Consider the following 19522-nt stretch of genomic DNA (forward strand, 5'->3'; position numbering starts at 1 on the left):
GTCTACAGTGGCTTTCTTGTGCAAGAATACTTGCGCAAGAGGGCTTATTCCTGAACTGGAGTGTCAGAGTATTTGCGCAAGAACCACTGATTTCATACATTAGAACGTCAGTGTTCTTGCGCAAATTCTTGTAGCCAGTGTAGACAGGTGGCAAGATTTTGTGCAAAAGCAAGTGCTTTTGCGCAAAATCCTGCCAATGTAGACACAGCCCTTGAGTAAAAGTACAAAAGTATCACATCTTAATTTGTACTTAGATACGCAAAAGTAAAAATTAGTTGTCCTATGGAAACCTATGCTTAACCACCTATGTTTTTGCAGGTAGCCATTATTTCTCTCTCTCTCTTTGTGTCACATACACAAACATGACCGAAGCCCCTCCTACACTCCAAACCTGTAGGCAAAAGCACAGGGCGTTCTCCCTAAACCCCTATCCCAGCCTGGTGCAAGTGATTGAGGTTGGGGGAAGAAGAGGGTTGCAGTGAGCATGGTGAGACCTCAGAAGGGACAGAGGAAGGGCAGGGCCTCAAAGAGGGGCTGGAATAAAGTGGGTGTTTCAGTTTGAGGAACATTTTACTTGCAAGTGATCTTGCAGTTAAAAAGGTTGGAGAGCAATGTTATAAGGAATGTGAGGCAGGAGAACACCAACATTTTAAAAATGGATTTAAAGAGGGCAAAAGAAACTGCTCCTGAAAGAAAATACTGGAAGTATCACTTTCCTACAGGGACCAGTGAGAAAGTAGTAGTGGAGGTAGGACATTCCTATGGGGAACAGTTACTTAGCCTGCAGTATAAGAAACTGCTATCATCTTTCACCCTAAGACCTAGCAAATTTCCATTCACCACTGTAGTGAGAAAGTCCTAGTGGAGATATGGAGAACAGTTACTTAGTCTGCAGTGTAAGAAGCTGCTACCCTCACAAACGCTAAGGCTATGTCTATACTGTGCATGGTTGTGCAAGAAGATATGCAGATGAAGTGCACGGCTCATTTGCATACCTAATGAGCCACCATTTTGCGGAAGGGGTTTTTGCGCAAGAAGGAGCTGCGTACACTACTCCTTGCACAGAAAACCCCTCTTGTGCAGAAGCCATTCTGCCTGAAAATAAGCAGCAGAACAGTTCCTGCACAAGAACGGTTCTTTGTGCAAGCAGTAGTGTAGACAACTCCTCCTTGCGCAAAAGTCCCTTCCGCAAAAATAACAGCTCATTAGGTATGCAAATGAACTGCAGCAATATTCATTGCCACAGCTCATTTGCATATCTTCTTGCACAGCAATGCAGAGTATAGACATAGACTTAGGCTGATTCCCGTCTAGCAAATTCCTGGAGTTCAGACCAACAATGACATTTGCTTTTTTTGGAGGACTTTTACAGAGTCTTTTACACTTTCATTAAAAGTATTTATAAGTGCACTTGTGTTATTTGTTTAGAGCTGTGTTTCTCAACTAGTGATATGTATGGGGGGTACTTCAGCACAACTGAAATTTGGAGAAAACTGAATTTGTTTTAAATTGTACAACATTTTATTATTTTTGTACATTTTACACGAAAAAAATCTCCTGCCAGACTATGATTAAGTTGTTTACCAAAAGTGTTGCAATGGTAGAAAAAAATTGTGTGTCTGAAAACTGTAGGTAATGGGGGTACTCAAGTTTTTTTAAATGGGGTACTTATACTTTTTTTTGGAAAAGGGGTACTTTATAAAAAAAGTTTGAGAAACACTGGTTTAGAGTAATCCTTTGTAAACAACTGATGGTCGACTCCAACATTGTTTTTAGACCAGTATTTCCAAAATGGTGTTCCATGGAATACTGGGGTTCAAAGATGAAAGTGATATTTCCAGTAGGAGTTTCTTACAGTAGCAATTTCTTATTTCTGGAAATCAGTAACTGCCCCCAAGAGCACAATCCTACAGGGAGCTGTTTTCAACACAGAAATTTTAGGAACTGCTGCATGTAGGATTGTGCTGCCCTAACAGCTGTTTCCTACAGTAGCACTTCCTTATGATCGTACCAATAAGACCGTGCTACCTATAGCACATTCCTATAAAGTAGAAGCTTTCGACATTACACCGACCATGGATTAACCTCGTGGTGGCCCAAGGGGGCCTGGTGGTTTGCTACCCAAACCTCTTCACGAATAAACAGTTCACACAAAAGGTCAGCCTACCACGCGTCATCAGTTCTGGGAGCACTGGAGTTCCAGTCCCGTGTATTGAGTTCCTGCTGGGGGCACGTGCCTCATAGGGGCTACGGCATGTCACTGGTGAACCTCTGTGCCCTGCTGCTTCACCTGGGTTCCTCTCCTGGCCACAGGTCTTCTACCTGTGTTGGTCAGAAGCATGTCAGCTGCGAGGGGGGTGTTCTGCCCATGATACTGCATGTGAAATTACTCAGGGGATGTTTGATTTGAGGATGATGAGAGGCACAGGCAGAATGCTGGGCGCACGGTGGGAATCTGGCTTCACCCCTGGTTATGCAGAATCCAGTGTTTTTCCAGAGTGAAATCAGACACCTGCCTGCCACTCTGGGACTGTCCCTTTCTCACCGTGTTCCCTCTTTGGAGCCTCAGTCTCATCCTTCATGAGCAAACCCAGGACTTCCTGGAATGTCACCTGCAGGAAACAATGTCAGCAACATGCTCCTGAAACTTACCGGAGTCAACAAAATATCTCCCTGATGTGACATCTGCATGGATATCTCCATCAGTAGATCAGGGCGGAGATGGCAAAAGATCTCCTGCAGGATTCAGTGATCCTTAATGAATATGGAGAGAACTGAGATTTCCCTCTTGTACCCCTGGGCAGCTTCTGTCACAGGGACTGCAGTGTGAGCCCCAAGGCCTGGCCTGGCCTGGCCTGCAGCCCACAGGGATAGGAGCTGATCCCCATCACAGCCATTTTAAACTCCCATGGAATTTCTCACACGATTGTCCCCTCCAAGGGTGACAGCTGGAGACATGCCCTACAACTGCTCCACACTGGGGTCAGCCAGGAATATTCAACACAAGGCCAGCAGTGTTACTGAGCTGTTATTGGCCAGCACAGCAAAATACACAGAGTAATAAAACAAATCTCAGATATTTAATTTATATTTAAATTCAAACTTACATTTCACATTGCAAAGAAAGATTCATACATTTAGTGGGACAATGCAAGTTCTTCCCTTGCTGACATTGTTCATATGCAAATGTTTTATCTTGGTATGGGCCCCTCACACTGAAGACAGTTTTATGGGGAAGAGTCTCTATTTCCAGCTTAATCTTCCCCTGTATGAAACAAGGGGAACAACAGGCAGCACTGGAACCTTGTGCCACCTGGAAACCAGTTCACTGGACAAAAACAACATGACTCCCTTGGTAGGTGATTATAGGGGATTTATTTTCAAATAATTTAGGTCATTCTTGAGCACCATGCCAGGAACTGCACATCGTGAATAAAGCTTCCAAATTCAATTACGACTCTGAAAACGTTCACATGGCATCAAATGGAAAACAGAACCAAGCCGACCTACCAATTCTGTGTGATATGTCTCCCCTCAGCCTTTGCTTGTTTGGTAGCTAATACCTCCCTCAAGAAATCAGCCCAATAAGTTATTTTTATCGCAGCACATTGCAGAGAGGAGATGAGTGGTGGAACCCGGAACAATGTGGATGATTTTTTTTTAGACATTTTATATTCTGTATGCCCTCAATAACCATCTTGTCACCTTGTGACAACAGTAATGTTTAACTGGGACCATTGGTATTTCTGTCTCTATGTTACATGGGATCTCACAGGGGTAGAACATTCTGACAGGAGGGTCCCAGTTTATCACCATTTGCTGCTCTGAGCCAGGTGGTGGGGGAAGGGAAACAGGCAGAAAACTTGGACAGAGCAGAACAAAACAGCCTGTAAAAATCTGCTGGGGCTGTGTCCCATGAGTGGGGGCTCCAGTCATCCAGCCTGGGCCTATCTTTCACACAGCCCTGAGGCTGGGGTCCCCCCTTCACCAGCTCACCCCTCCCCTCACTCCATCATGTTGGGACCAGCTCCCTCAACACAAGTGGGTTTGCAGCACAAAGCAGCCCCTATAGCAAGGCCACAGACCTTGCACTCCCGCCCCTGTGGCTGTTTGAGTCCTATCTTGGGCAGAGACTCCCCCAGGGCAGGAGATGCCAGGGCATTTCCTTCTTGCATTGGCCCCATTGCATGCACTGGGCTCCTCTGCCTGCTCTGTCATTTCTGCCAGGGGCTCTTCCTTGTAGGGGCTCTCTCACTTGCCTCTTCATTAATCCTCCATCCCCTTGTGATCTGGGCTCTTCCCTTCCTGCTGCTGCACCCACTCCCCAATCCTGGCCTCAACAGTTACCCTGACGTATCCGCACAGCTCTTGTCCCTGCGCCCCTCTGCCTCTTACCCCACAGCCTGCACCCCCTGCTCCTGACCCACAGCCCCCACGCCTTACAACCAGCAGTCTTCTCCCCCCTCCCCATCCCTTCTGCTGACTCTTCCACCCCTTCTCTGCCACTTTCCCCTCCCCCAGGTCACTGGTCTGGGGCTGGGAACAGAGGGGAAGGTCGGGGGTGGGGGGACGAGACAATGTCTTTGGTTCCATCTCCATGGGAACAGGCCTGGGGTTGGTCCTTGGGGGTTGCTGGTTCCATCTACATGACAGCCTGGGCCCATGCTCTGAGATCGACCCCCTGGCACTGGGTTTAGGGGGTGCAGTGAAGACCCTCCAAATCAAGCACTGGCCACTCTGCAGTTGCCCCCAGTGCTCTACCCAGAGGGGACGAGCAAGGGGACCCGGCAGATGGTCAGGGGAGTAGCATTTACACCATCCTCATCGTAACCAGTGTAGAAATACGGGTGGAGCATCCTGGAGAAGGTGAAGGTGAAGAGATGGGTCCTGTCAGTCATATTGTAAAATGAGACCTCACCCACCTCGTAGTCCAGGAAAATCCCCACCTGGCTGGGCCTGGCGCTCACGGGGAGGGGAGTGGAAGGGGCTCAGTATCCAACCTCAAGTGAAAGTGCGCTCTCCCCCTTCCTGCTCACAGATTCCTTGCAAACACCTAGACTGTGTCTACATTGGCATGATCTTGCGCAAATACTCTTTAACACAAGAGTTCTTGCATTAAAGTATTTGCGCAAGAGAGCGTCTACACTGGCATGTGCCTTTGTGCAAGAGATGTGCTTTTGCGCAAGAGCATCTGTGCCAGTATAGACACTCTCTTGCACAAGAAAGCTCCGATGGCCATTTTAGCCATAGGCTTTCTTGCGCAAGAAATTCATGTTGCCTGTACGCTGGCCTCTTGTGCAAGAACAGTTGTGCAAGAGGGCTTATTCCTGAGCGGGAGCATCATAGTGCTTGCGCAAGAAGCACTGATTTCACACATTAGAACGTCAGTGTTCTTGCGCAAGATCTCCCCACCAGTGTAGACAGGAAGCATGTTTTTGTGCAAAAGCGTCTGCTTTGGCACAAGATCATGCCAATGTAGACACAGCCCTAGAGCCCAGTCAGTTTTGTCTCCCACCTCCACCTCCCAGTAACACCTCCCGCTTGCGAACCCCTCAGCGCCCAGAACTTCAGGGTAAGTGTCAAATATCTCCGGGTTGTTGGGCAGAGCCTGGCACGTGTCTCCGTCTCTCACACGTTTCTGATCCTAAGACAGGACGAGGTCGGGATTTGCAGTGTCTAGATCCAGAGTCACGTCCACTGGGGAGGGACAGGTGATGGGGCCCAGGGGATGAGCAATGGGGCAGGTGCCAAGACCATGGGCGGGAGAGAGTGGGTAGACACGGGGGAGGGGGGGCTGGCTGGGGCAGGGGCAGGGAAAGGCAGAGGGGCAGGTCCCAGAGGCTGTAAGGGGGTGAGGAAGGGGCAGGTGTGGGGGACAGAATGGGGTGATGGGAGGGGCAGGCACAAAGGCCATAGGGATGCTGCCCACTGGGAAGACACAAAGGAGGGGGCATCAGAGCTCAAAGAGGAGGAGGAGGAGAAGTGACGGTCAGGGCAGTGAGTCCCTTATGACCAGCTGAAGTTCTTTTAAATTGTGCTTGGTTCTGTTACAGCAACTGAAGGAGTCAGGTTAAAGCTTAAACAGTTACTATTTTATTGTTACAGGGTAAACTTATCTGTAACACAGCAGTAGCATTTAACAGCTAACACAGCCACTACAAAGGACAGGACAGAAATTACACTAATAAGTCACTTACAGGTACCATGAAACCCCTTTGATTCTCTGAGCTCTTATTAAATGCATGCAAAATAGACACATAGCAGGTATATATTCTTACCCCTGCGTTCCAGACTTGGCATGGCCAGCGTCTTTCTCTCAATCCCTCGGGAAGAAGTAGGGCGAGGTTGGGCGTCCCACAGACCTCGGGAGACAATCAATACCTGCCAGCAGGTGTAGATGATTAAAGCTCAAATGGGGTAGGCTACTAAACCCCTCTTTATACCCCTTGGGTCATGTAGGCTTCTTCCTGGTCTCAAGTGGCCAATTAGAAAAAATGGCTTTGAATGCCAAGTTTCCCACGAAGGATGCAAAGCATAATTCACACCTGGGAAAATGCAGACAATGGGCACCTCTGATATGTGATGGGCGAAGATTTCTCTCCTGGGACAGTGCAGGCGTGTCAATTACTGGTACTAGCCATCAGGGCGACGGAAGCTAGCCCATTTACTGTCTGGTTTCTGTTTATGGTAGAGTCAGGGACAGGCAGCACACCTGCATTCCCAGGGCATCAAAGGCTGACTGCCTTTCTCTTGCTCTCTGGGCGGAGGGGGGGGGGACAAGATGGGGTTCATGTCTGGCTACAAGAAGGCATGGGCAGTGGGGCACAGAACAGGGAGAGGGGAGGGTCTGGCACTGGGGAAGGTGCAGGTGACAAGGAGACAAAGAGGGGTGAGGGGTAGGGCAGAGCCCAGGAGATACCAGGGCAGTGAGGGAAGGGGCAGTTATCAAGGGGGAGGGAGACAGAGATGGGCGAGGGAAGGGGAAGTCCCCAGGAGGAGTGGGAGGAGGGGCAGATGCAAGGAGGGCAGAGAGAAGGGGTTGGGCACTAGGAGGTAGAGGGGGACAAAGGAACAGGGAGGAGAGAGAGAGAGAGAGAGAGAGAGAGGTGTGGGGAAGGGCAGGCTGTAGGGAGGCAGAGGGGTGAGGAGATGTGAGCACCAGAAATGGGGTAGGGAAAGGGCCTCCACCACAGGGCCCAAAGAGGGGGCCAGGGAAAGGACTCAGGCAGGCAGAGGGGCAAAGGAAGGGGCAGGCCCTAGGGAGGCAGGGAGTTCACACTAGGGGACTAGAGCAGGGTGAGGGGTGCAGGGAGGCAGAGGGAGAGGGGAGGGGCAGGCGGCACTAAGGAGAAGGTGGCAGAGGAGGGGTGCAAGGAAGGGGCAGGCATCAGTGGGTGGGGGGACAGCGAAGGGTTTTGTGCAGAGGGCACCAGGGCAAGAGAAGATGGAGTAGGCAGCAAGGAGCAGAGTGGAGGAGAGGTGGGGGAAGGGAGGGGACAGCTGATGCTGGGAAAGAAAAGGGTGAAATGTGGGACCCTTTTAGTGTCTGAGTAACAGGCCACAGAGCTGTACTTAGCCTGCCCAATTGAGAGGATCCCCCAGTGGCTGGGCTCAGGGTACCATCTGTGACTCTCCAGAACGGCCCTGATCTCAGCCCACAGACCCGACTGCAGCCTGAACTCTGCTCAGAGCGACATGTCTCCTGGGCCCTGTGAGCAGCACAGATCCTCTGCCGCTGCCCCGGTGTCTCCCAGCACGGGCACTGGCTACAAAGCCCCTCTGAGCCCCAGGGGTGCAGGGGTCTCTAGCGACCGACCACTCCAGCCACCCCCCGGCTCCTCCCACCCAGCCCTGAGGCAGACATGCTGGGGATCTCACACCAGGCTCTGCGGGCACGGCAGGTTTGGCTACACAGCTGGACAAGTACTTCCCAGAGCCAGGGGAGGGGCAGACTCTGGCTGTGGGGTTCGTGCCCCAGCACTAAATAGCCCTGCAGAGCTTGGGGCCCAGGTGCTGTCACTGCCGATCTCATGTGACCTTCTCTGCTGAGCCCCCACCAGGTGTTGGGGCCTGCACAGTCACCCCCCTGCTGTGCGCAGTTAGAGCCTGCCCCCTGGCTTGGAGACTTGCTGCCCTGTGCCAAGCAGACAGACCCCTCGGCATTGTCTAGATTGGCCAGTTTTTCCAGAAAATCAGCCGCTTTTCCGGAAAAATTTGCCAGCTGTCTACACTGGCCGCTTGAATTTCCGCAAAAGCACTGACTTCCTACTGTAAGAAATCAGTGCTTCTTGCGGAAATACTGTGCTGCTCCCGTTTGGGCAAAAGTCCTTTTGCGCAAAACTTTGTGTAGACAGCTCAGATTTGTTTTCCGCAAAAAAGCCCCGATCACGAAAATGGCAATCGGGGCTTTTTTTGCGCAAAAGCGCGTCTAGATTGGCACAGATGCTTTTCCGCAAAAAGTGCTTTTGCGGAAAAGCGTCCATGCCAATCTAGACGCTCTGTTCCGAAAATGCTTTTAACTGAAAACTTTTCCGGAAAATCATGCCAGTCTAGACATAGCCCTCGTGTTTAAATAGGAGACAGGGCCCAGAGCCAGACCCTGGATTTGCCCCTGGGACCAGCCCCACTGGCCAGACACATCCAGAGTTCTCTCCCCAGGCTGCAGTGCATTGAGGGGACCCAGCTGGGATCAGGGGAGCCACTTCCTGTCCCAGGCCAAGGGAGCAGCGTTCAGATGGGAAGCATCTCTCAGCCTTAGCTCTGGAGTCACAACCCAGCTCCGTAACATCCCCCAGCCCCTCCTCTGGGCTCCAGCACCTGGCTTTGCCACCAGGATGCCTGAGGTCCCCCAGCTCCCAGCCCTGGCCTGTGGGGTCCATGCCCAGTGGTGGGCCCAAGGGTCTGGGGTTATTGCTTCCCCAAGGGCTGGGCTATCTCCCAGCCTGGGGCACTGACACAGCGCCGGAGGGAGAGAGGGGAGAAGGGGGCCAGTCTCTCCCGGGGGCAGGAGCTGGAGTCACCAACACTGGAGCAAGGCCAGTTACCTGAAAATCCTCAGGCTCGCCTGAGTCCTGGAATAAGCGGAGAGAGAGAGGTGAGAATTCCCACTGCAGAGCCCCCCCCCCCCCACAGCAGGAACACCCTGGCCCCTCCCGCCACCCCCAGCTCTACCCTGGATCCTCACAGAGCAGGGTCCCACCGCCTCTGACTCCCTTCGGCTGTTCTGTCCCATGCTCCCCAGCTGGGCTCCCTCTGCCCCGATCCCTCGTGCCTGCCCAACCCAGGGGCTGCTCCGGGCGGGGGAACAGGCTCCCAGCAGCTGCTGTGCCTGGCCCTAGGGCAGCGCCCCGGGATCCTCACCTCTCTCCGCAGCCAGTGCCCCTGGAAGGGAAGAGAAAAACCCATCACTGGCGGGGGCAGTGCACAGGGCTCATGGCCCAGCTCTGCCCCGCGCTGCCAGAGGGACCCTGGGGAGTGAGGCCCAGGAACCAGCTTCTCTCAGGCATTTCCACCCCCAGCCACTCAGGCCCTGGGATTTCACCCACACCAGAACAGGAGAGGTGCCCAACTCCTATGGGCACCAGTGGGAGTTAGGGTCCCAAGCTGCTCTGGGGCTTTTGAAACTCCCATCAGGCACCTGTGTGACTCGCCGGGCACCTGCCTAGCTCTGAGCATCTGGCCCAAGGGGTTCAGACACCGGGCCCAGGCATGTGGCTGGTGTCAGCCAGGGAGGCTCCATGAACATCCAGAGAGCTGGGACTCGGGCTCTGAGTCTGTGACATCTCCCATGGCAATCAGCTCCCAGCGTTCCCCAGAAACCTCCTGTCGGGAGGCTCGCCCTGGTCTCGGGGTTGCCACCCCCATCCGGGGCCTAACTCGGCCCGTCTGGGTCTAGCCCTCAAAGTACACTGCCCCTCTCTTAGGGGAAATACGGCCCAGCAGCCTAGTCCTCAGTTCGCAGGCCCAGCGGCCTAGTCCTCAGTTCGCAGGCCCAGCGGCCTAGTCCTCAGTTCGGGGTTTGTTGCCCTGCTCCCCACTTGCCCGGGTCTCGGGCAGCAGGGGTAGGGGGGTCCGGGCCCTCCCTCTCCACCGGACCCCAACCCAGGGCCCTAGTAGTTTCGGGTGGTTTCCACCACTGGCTCGGCGGGGGCTCCTCCCCGCAACGCCCCGAGCCCTCAGGGGCTTCTACAGCTCCCTGCCCTGGGTCGCAGCCTGCCGCGGTCCCACCTGTCGGCGTCGGTCGCCGGGCTGTAGTGGTCCTCCCCCTGGCAGCCGCAGAGTGGGCGGAGTCCGGTCCGGCGCTCGGGTCGCGGGTGGTCGGTCGGCGGCTCCGGCGTTGGGGCCGAGCCCGGCAGAGGCCCGGCAGCAGCACGCTCAGCTCCCTCGGCGACTCCCTCTCTAGCCAGTGGTCGCTAGCTCCTGCTCGGGCCACCGTCTGCCCCTTCTGAGCAGGCCAGCAGCCTTTTGTATCCCTGCTCCCTTTGGAGCATGCCCAGTAGGGCTGTGTGGGTGGGGCCTTCTCCGCCCCCGGCCCCAGGTGGTTTCCCTGGGCTTGAGTGCAGGGCGGGGCCGCCCCGCAACACCTCCCCCTGCCCCTCGGCCCACGCAGGCTGAGCTGGGGGACTCTCTGCTTAGCAGCAGGAGGGGGCGGCTGCAGGGACCAGGGCAGTGGGGGAGGCACTTTCACTCCCCGCACCTGTTCTCCACCATCCACGTCCCGCTGAGATCCTGTTGTTTTGCTCAGAGCAGCCCCACTCCTCCCCACCCCAGGCTCAAGAGCCCGCCAACCCCCCAGGAGCAGACCCTGGGATCTCAGGGACCCAGCTGGGCCTTTCCACGTCCCTTCCCACACCCTTATACAGTGAGAGAAGAGCCCCTAGCAGTGCCACCCAGTACCCAGGAATCTCATTATGTTTCCCTGGAAATTGTTCTCTCCTGGGAAGTCCCAGATTCTCCGCTCCAGTTCCAGGCACCTGGGCATCAGATGCGGCAACGTCGCCTCCTCACCCCTGCAGAGACACGAGGGTGTTATTGGTCTCCCACCTCGGCCCTTCAAAGCTAGACAAGGTTGCCAAGTGTCTGGTTTTGAACCGGACAGTCCAATACTTAAGCTTTCTCTCCGGGAAACAAATTGAGAAAATACCGGACACATAAATGTCTGGTATTTTCTAATTAAGTAAGTTTTATTATTTTCATGAGTATCAGTATGCAGTTGTGTACTCACACAGCATAAGCGTGTCTACCCGCAGGGGGGAAGGGGGGGAGTTGGGATGGGACGATGTGCAGGGCGGGCAGTGCCCCGGGATCTGCATGCGCCTGGGCTAGGCCCACTTCCCCCTGGCCGGTTCCCCCCCAGCCATCTCCACTCCCCCCCAACCTCCTCCCAGCTAGCCCTGCTCCCAGCTGGCTGGTTCCCTCCATCCCTTGATCTCTCCCGGTCAGCCCCTCTCCCCTCGACCCCCTCCTGACCAGCCCTGCTCCCCACTGGCCAGTTCCCTCCCCAATCTCTCCCACCAGGCCCTGTGGCTGGTTCCCCTCCCCCATCTGAGATCAAGTGTGTCTGGTATTTTTGTCAAAACCATCTGGCAACCCTAAAGTGAGACAGGGGAGTGAGTGGGGTCTGGGCCCCGGGCCCCAGTGACCTCAGCTGCCCAGGGAGTTTCCTGCCAGCACAACCTGCTGGGCCCAGCCTGGGGCCTCTCTCCAGCCAGAGGAAAAACAGCCTGGGCAGCACCCAGCTTGGCTCCTGCACATCCGGCCCGACGCATGTGCCCCACTGGGGCCTGGCTGGGCCACTCCCAGGGCTGAGAGAGGGGCCTGTTCTCCGGGCGCAGCCACTCCTCAGCTTCTCTGCTCAGCCCCCAGGGGCCTCGTCACTCCGCAGGGCGTGGGGGCTCTGGGATGGGGACACTCCTCCCAAGGCCTGGCCTGAGACACTCGGCTCTTTCCCCATAGCTCTCTCCCTATGGGTCATGCCAAAGCTGGGACCAGGTCCCAGCTAGGCCTTTGGGATGACAGGCCTCAGCCCTATTAACAGTCCCCTGAGCCAGCCAGGTCCCAGGGAAGGTTCCCCATCCCAGAGCTGTGGGACAGTCCCCTACAGGGTGGCTCATACCCTGGCAGTGGCCCCCCGGGCGGTGGGTACAGAGAGGGCAGGGTTCAGAGGGTGAGACAGTCCCATTGTGGGGGGCTGGATTCACAGCCCAGGCTCTGAGCCTGCTCCCAGCATGACGGGGGGGGGGGGGGGGGGAGATGGAGCCTGGACGTACCTGCTCTCGGTGCTTCTCACACCCTGGAAGAGAAGGAGACAGAGCAGAGAGTCAGTGCCCATGGCCCAGCCCAGCCGTCTGCTCTAGACGGGTCATGCTGCTCCCCTGCCCCACAGGGGGCTCCCCCAGGTGGGAGACCCACTGAAGGGCTGTGCTAGGGGAGCCGAGCCCCTTTTACATCTGCTGCTCTGCAGGAGGGGCAGGCCCAGCTTTTGACCAGCCTTCCCAATGGCCCAAACTCCTGTCCCTCGCTGCCCTGGGGCCCCGGCCCTGCAGCCACTGCGGGCCTGCTCCCTGTGCTGAATTACCCTGTGAGCCCCCAGTGACTCAGGGGGTCCCCTTCCTGCACTGGGCTCTGAGCGCATTTGACCCCTTCTCACCTGCAACAATTCCAGCACCGGCTGCTGACACTTCTCCTCCAGCTCCGAGATCAGGGCACTGAGCCAGGAAATCTCCTTGCCCAGGCAGGTGGCGTGTTCCTCCCTTCTCCTCCCAATCTCCTCGTCCAGCTCTCCCAGCCAGAGGCGCTCTCACTCCGCCAGGAACTGCTGCAGCCGCTCACACTCCCAGCCCACCAGCTGCCGCTCCACGTCCATCTGCCTCAGGGGGCACAGAGAGGGTGGGGCAGGAATGCAGGTGAACAGGGCCATGGGAAGTGGCAGGGCCTTGTCCGCGCTGCACGGAGCATTTCACTCCATGTCTTTGCCAGGCCTGCTGGGTCTGTCCCAGGTGTTGTTCCAGGGCAAAAGTGTCACCAAAAATCACCCCAACCTCCATCACTGCACCAACAGACTGAGGCAGGGGCGGCAGGTTTATATAATTTTTGGTGGTGCCCCATTAGCCACACCCTCTGACCCCTGCTAACCAGACCTCTGGAGGTAACACATTCAGGGCAAGATGGACACATGACCAGAAGTAAAAGGTGTAATGTCACCCCTCTCGAAGGACTTTTCCCACCATCCTCCTACCAACTGGGATTAGTTTGGCCCCCACCAAATCCCCCTCATGCAGATATCCTGAAATTGCTTTAACCCAATGTATGTGACATTAACTCGGGGACAGAGAGGCTGGCGGAAGTGTTCCCTCTAAAGCTATGTCTACGCTCGCGGCTTCTTGTGCAAGTACAGCCATTCTTGCGCAAGAACCCGCAGAGCATCCACACTGCCCGCCTGCTCTTGTGCAAGGAAATTAACAGTACGGCGTGGTAAGAGAGGGTGTCTTGCATAAGAGCTATGCTCTTTTCTAACAGGTGTAAGGGTATGTCTATACTACCACTCTAATTCGAACTAGGGTGGTAATGTAGGCAACCGGAGTTGCAAATGAAGCCCGGGATTTGAATTTCCCGGGCTTCATTTGCATCTTGCCGGGCGTCGCCATTTTTAAAATTCCGCTAGTGCGGACTCCGTGCCGCGCGGCTACATGCAGCACGGACTAGGTAGTTCGGACTAGGCTTCCTATTCCGAACTACCGTTACTATAGGAAGCCTAGTCCGAACTACCTGTCCGTGCTGCGTGTAGCCGCACGGCATGGAGTCCGCACTAGCGGACATTTAAAAATGGCGACACCCGGCAAGATGCAAATGAAGCCCGGGAAATTCAAATCCCGGGCTTCATTTGCAACTCTGGTTGCCTACATTACCACCGTGTAGACATACCCTAAGCTCTCTTGTGCAAGAGGGCAGTGCGGATGCTCAGCAGGGATTTCTTGCGCAAGAAACCCCTATGGCTAAAATGGCCATTGGAGCTTTCTTGCGCAAGAGTGCGTCCATACTGCCATGGATGCTCTTGCGCAAAAGCACAGCTCGCATATGGCAGTGTGGACATGTTCTTGTTCAAGACTTCTTGCACAAGAACCCTTGCGCAAGATGTTCTTGGGCTATGTCTGCAATGGCGGCTTCTTGCACAAGAGTTTCCTCCCATGAACAGAATGAATTGTGTTGTGCACCAGTACTGAGTTCATGTGGCTTGTTTGGATGTGCCACTGTGGCACCCAAGTTATTAATAAATACTTTATAAACCTCTACCGTTTCTCTCTGCTGCCATGTCTCCTCCCCTTGGTCCATCAGCTCTCCCAGTGCCTGCTGCCCCCCCAACTCCTCACCCTCCTCTGCTGTCCTGACTCCTGCCCTTCTCACTGCCCTCAGCCCTCCTGCAACCTGCCCTCCTGCAACCTGTCCCCCTCCACCAGCCCTTCTCTCCCCTCTGTGCGCACTCCTCCAGTAGCCCCACTCTGATCATATGAGCTACCCCTCCTTATCCCCTCTTCTAACACCTCCCTCACCTCTCTCCTCTGGTGCTGGTCCCTCCCCTGCAGGTGTCTGCCCGTCTGCTTCATCTCCAGAATCCCCTGGCATCTGCACCTTCCCTTAGCCCTGCACCCTCCTGGTGCCCCCCCTTCCCTTACTGTCCCTGCCCCTTTGCCCTCTTTTTCCCTGATGCCCACCCCCTCACCACTCTCTGCCCCCATTCCCCTCATGCCCCTCTGTGCCTTCACACAACTTGCTCCATCCCCACCTTTCTCATGCCCACACCTTCTTTCAAGCCTTCTCCCAGAACCTCCCCCTCCCCCCTGTAGCCCGCAATGCCCTTACACTCTCCTCTCCCAGCATCACTCTGTCCCCCCTCTCACTGACACCTCCCCTCCTGCCCTTTTCCTCATTGTCTGCACTTGGACACCTGGCATTTGTCTCTCCTCCACCCTGCCCCTTGGTTCCTTCACCTTTCTTCCTCCTCCCCCTCCACACAAGCCACTTCCTCTCCCACCCCTTCCTCTTCGCACAAGCCTCTTCCTCTCCCACGCCTTCCCCCTAGTTTTCCCCCTTCCTCTCCCCTACCTTCTACCTTCCACCTTGCGGGGCCGGAGTCTGCGCTCGGGCCCCAGAAGTTCCCGGACTTTGAACCCAGAGCTAGGCTGCGTGGCGCAATGCCACGCCGAGCAGTTTTAAAGTCCCGGGCTATGATGTCACGTGGCAGTTTTAAAGTCTTGGGCCATGATGTGACATCACACCCGGGTGTCTCCCCGCTCACCTGAAAACGCCATGCATGGCAGCAGCCGGCAAGGGGGAGCCGGACTGAAAGCTGCACATGGCAGGGACGGTCCGGGACCGGGGGGACACGTTCTGGGGCTGGGGTGGGAAGATGCGCAGGGAGGCTGGGGCCCGCTCCAGGCAGGGCCGGGGGAGAGACCCAGCTCTAAATATTGCTGGAGCATGGGCACTGTCCATGGACTGAGGTGCAGCCCAGGCCTTGGCAAATGGTGCCCAAACCAGCCGCTGGCATCTCTGGTGTATCTGACACTCACACCTCTGGGCTCAGCACAAATCTCCCCTCAGCCTGACGTTGCCACCTCTCTGCAGCAGTTTTACCAGCCTCACCCCTGTCTCCTGCAGGAGAGAGGCAGAACCAGAGGCTACTCCCAGTCAGCCTGGGCTGAACCCATTGTCCCCAGAGGCAGATGGACCAGGGTCCTCCAGGAGCCTGACCTGAACCCCACTGACCCCAGTGGGAACTAACGCCAGAGTAACAGAGGAGCCTGACTGTCACATTGCTGGATCTTGAGGGGAGCAGCCAGATCACTGATGCACCCATAGGTGGGGGTGTTGGCCCCAAAAATGGTATAGAAGGGGGCCATGTGAGGTATTGCTTATTATCTGATAATCCTATGTACGCTGTTCATGTGTTTGTATAATGTCTGTGTGTGCAATTATTAGCATGTACTTGTATGGACACTGAAGATTTCCCTGCATGTGGTTAAGCATTGGGCAGGGCCGAGGCTGTGGATATGCTAATTACCGAGGCCCTGTGAACAATGGCTCTCAATGGGCCAAGGACACACCCAAAGAATGGGGGCTGTCACCTGAGAGCAGCCAGCAGGGAACATAGAGAGGCTGAGGACCAGGTGACCTGCTGCATACCAGAAGAGGCCAGGAAGGAGGTATAAAGAGGCCATGAGGTCGATGCCATTTTGTTCTCAGCTCAGCACTTCATCCCAGAGGCAGCACTGCAGGGATCGAAGAGCCTGGAAGACCTGTGAACCCATCCTGACCCTAGGATGTGCAACAAGAACTTTTAAACCAGCAGCTGTAACATCTCTGCTAGAGCCTGCATCGAGGACTGGGAGATTCGGTGCATGTAACGTACTGTACTTTAATAACCTTACTCTCAGGCTTTTCTTTCTTGTAATAATAAACCTTTAGATATAGATTCTAAAGGATTGGCCCAGCGTGATTTGTGGGTAAGATCCAGAGGGTAAATTGACCAGGGATCTGTGGCTGGTTTCTTGGAACCGGACAGAACTTGTTCGGGGTAGGTGGGATTGGGTGCTAGGACCCCCCCACCTGTGTATAGGCCCGGGGCCATCTGGGGCACGGATATTGCTGGGGTGTCGGAGGGGTTTTGCTCGTGAGGCTTCAGGCAGGCTGCTGAAGCGCTCTGTGGGACTGGTTTGTGGCCTGTGTGGAGAGGTCACCAGTCTGGGGGCTGTAAGGAGCCCCGGATTCGAGCAATTCACCCTGAGCGGACGCCCTCAGCTGTGCCCAGACACGGCCCGGTGTGTCACACTGACTCAAACCCCAGTGGGGTCACTGTCCTGATTTACACCAGGTAGCTCTGAGCAAAGGCTGCCCCCCCACTGGTTGAAGAGACCCTGAGATGTGTCCCTGCATCGACTCTGAAACCCTTTAACCTTCTGATCAACCCAGATACCAGCCAGCACAGAGACCCCTGGCTGCTGTCGCTGCTCACCCTGTGCAAAGCAGCTGGGCAGGGCTGGGCACCTACCAGGAGCCCTTCACTCTCCTTGGCTCAGTCAGATTCCAGGCCCCGGAGCGTGTCTCTCTCCTCCTGCAAATGCTGCAGGCAGCTCAGGATTTGCTCCTGCAAACACAGAGGCTCTGGGGCTGCTTGGGGCCATTGGCTTGTGCCCAGCGAGAACAGTGCCATGGAGCAGTCAGGCTGGGGGAGCAGGTCCCCCCTCTCCAGCCCCCAGTAACTCCCCAGCAGCGCTGCTGGGCTTGGCCTAGCCCCATGTGGCTGGGTCGTGTTCCCAGGCAAGCCCCTGGCTCTACCCAGGGCAGGTCAGACACATGCAGGGGGCTCTGTTGCTACCCCTCTAACTCTCCGCCCTGCACAGCCTGGTCACTACCTTATACTCCAGGTCTGCCTCCTCGATGGGCACCGTTGTGTGCGTGCTGTGCTCCCAGGACTCTCTGCAGATCACACAGATGGGGGCTTTATCCTCCTGGCAGAAGAGCTTCAGGTCCTCCTGGTGCTTCTTGCACCCTTGTTGCCCCTCGAGCACTGGCTGGCCCCACTCGGAGCCGCAGGCATTTCACTAGCTCCACCAGGTTGCTCAGCTGGTAGTTGGGCCTCAGGTGTCTCTGCGGGGTGGTCTCTCTGCACTGGGGACAGGAAAAGTTGGGCTCCGACTCACCCCAGCACTAGCTGAGGCAGGCCTGGCAGAAGTTGTGCCCACACTCAATAGTCACCGGGTCTATGAAATACTCCAGGCAGATGGGACACGTAAACCTCATCTTGGAAGCTCCCGGCCAGGTCCCCGGCAGCCATGGCCCCTCTGCAACCCAGCCCTGCAGGTTGGTTTCATTTCTGAGAGTGAGGAAGCAGCATAGCCTGCTTTTTTTTTTCTAAGTAGGTTGCACAACTGGGAGTCAATCACACTCGCAGGACAGAAATGAAGAAAGTAAAAAAGCCCCACAGAAGTCAGTGCTCCAGAAATGCTCCCAAACAAGCACCTAAGAAAACTCCCAAGCAGGTACAGACACAGAATCTGAGGCAGTGGGTTGTGCCACAAAAGTTCATGACACTCTCCAGATTTTTTGCTAGTCTCTCAGATGCTACAGGGCCAAGGGTTTCTTAAGGCACCCAGAAGCCAGCGCTGCTCCCGTTTATAAGCATAGGCAGGAGCTGAAGGACTGTGTCCCTTACAGTGAGCTGGGACTGGGGAGGGACCCTGGGGCAGCTATGCAAATCGTTTGCTCCTGCTTTCTTAGGTGTGTTCACTGTCCCACAGATGCACTGGGGTTTTCCCCAGTGTCATCAATGGGCTGGTCCCACGGCCATTGCCAGTTACTGAGCAAAAATCCTCTCAGCTCTGGGGCTTTTCCTCACAGCTTTTGATTGTAGCATCGTCCCCTTTCTGGAGGGAAGCTTCTGCCCTGAGTCATTTTCCTTATTGGGGGGCTGAAGGGGCAAAGGGATTAACCCCCCTATTTACCTCTCATGTTTCACAATCAAATTCTGTTCCCCTTTGCACCCAATAAAAGCAGGGTGCTGCTGAGGCACATGACTCACCCCGTCATAATGATCATCAGAGCCAGGACCCATTTGGGGACCAATGTCTCCCAGCTGCTAAGGTAGGGCAGACCACCCCCAACAGGCTGTTTTACTGCCCCAGGTGGGGTGGAGAATGGGGGTGACAAGGACTGCCACACCCCCTCCCCAGGGGGCTGCTCTCTGCTTTGTTGCCCCGTTTCCCTGGGCAGGGGAGGGGCAGCAGCTGGGACCCGCAAAGTGGGGCTGAGTCTCAGTGGGGGATGTGGCTCAGTTGTGCTGTCACTGGCACAGAACAGCCACGTGCCTGCCCAGGCCCTAGGTCTGGGCAATGTGGACAGCTACCCCTCTGGGGCCACTGGGCCTGAGCTTCTACGGCCTGAGGGGAGGGGAACGCGAGGGGCTGGAGCAGGCGGGGGCGTGGCCAGGCAGCTCCCGGTCTGAGCTAAGCCCGGGCGCTGATCCGGGAGCGGAGTCACTGACGCACTGCGCACGCGCGGTCTTAGCGCACCGGACAGGTTTTCAATGCGTCTTCCCCGGCCCCTAACCAGGCCCCGCTGCGATTGGCCCCTGGGCGGAGCCCGCAGCAGCGTTTGACTGCGCGCGCGGGTAGAGAGGCGGCCGCCACCGCGCATGCGCCGCGCACTCTCCTGGAGGACTTCTAGGGGAGCGGTTGGGGCTGTTACTCGCCGTGCTCTTTCGGGCGGTGCCGGGACGAGAGCGGAGGCGCCGAGCGGGGTGAGGCGGTTCAATCGCTGCAGGGACAGCGGGGGATCCCTTTTGGGCCCAAATCTCGGGGGGTCCCGGCCCGTGTTGGTGCGTTGGGCTCCAGCTGCCGCGGGGGGGGCACGTGACTGACGGGCCGATGGAATCCCACCGTCCCGCTGCGGCTGCGTTGGGCTCGTGCTGCCCGGCAGCCGGGTTCGCTCTCCCCATGTTGCAGCCCCCTCCCCCGCACTGCGGGTT

The 19522-nt window shown here is 55.9% G+C and overlaps 1 long non-coding RNA gene across 1 annotated transcript; it reads right to left on the reverse strand.

Moving 5' to 3' along the window:
• Window positions 1-2279: 2279 nt before the first annotated feature.
• LOC142821459 (uncharacterized) lies at window positions 2280-13543 on the reverse strand. The gene is made up of 7 exons (XR_012898241.1): window positions 12650-13543; window positions 12270-12292; window positions 10584-11009; window positions 9361-9819; window positions 9045-9071; window positions 6279-6381; window positions 2280-2612 (listed from the first exon to the last, which is right to left on the reverse strand). It is a non-coding gene; the product is annotated as an uncharacterized LOC142821459 (long non-coding RNA).
• Window positions 13544-19522: the final 5979 nt, after the last annotated feature.

The sequence above is a fragment of the Pelodiscus sinensis genome, chromosome 31, assembly GCF_049634645.1.
Source record: "Pelodiscus sinensis isolate JC-2024 chromosome 31, ASM4963464v1, whole genome shotgun sequence".
Classification (NCBI taxonomy): Eukaryota; Metazoa; Chordata; order Testudines; family Trionychidae; genus Pelodiscus; species Pelodiscus sinensis.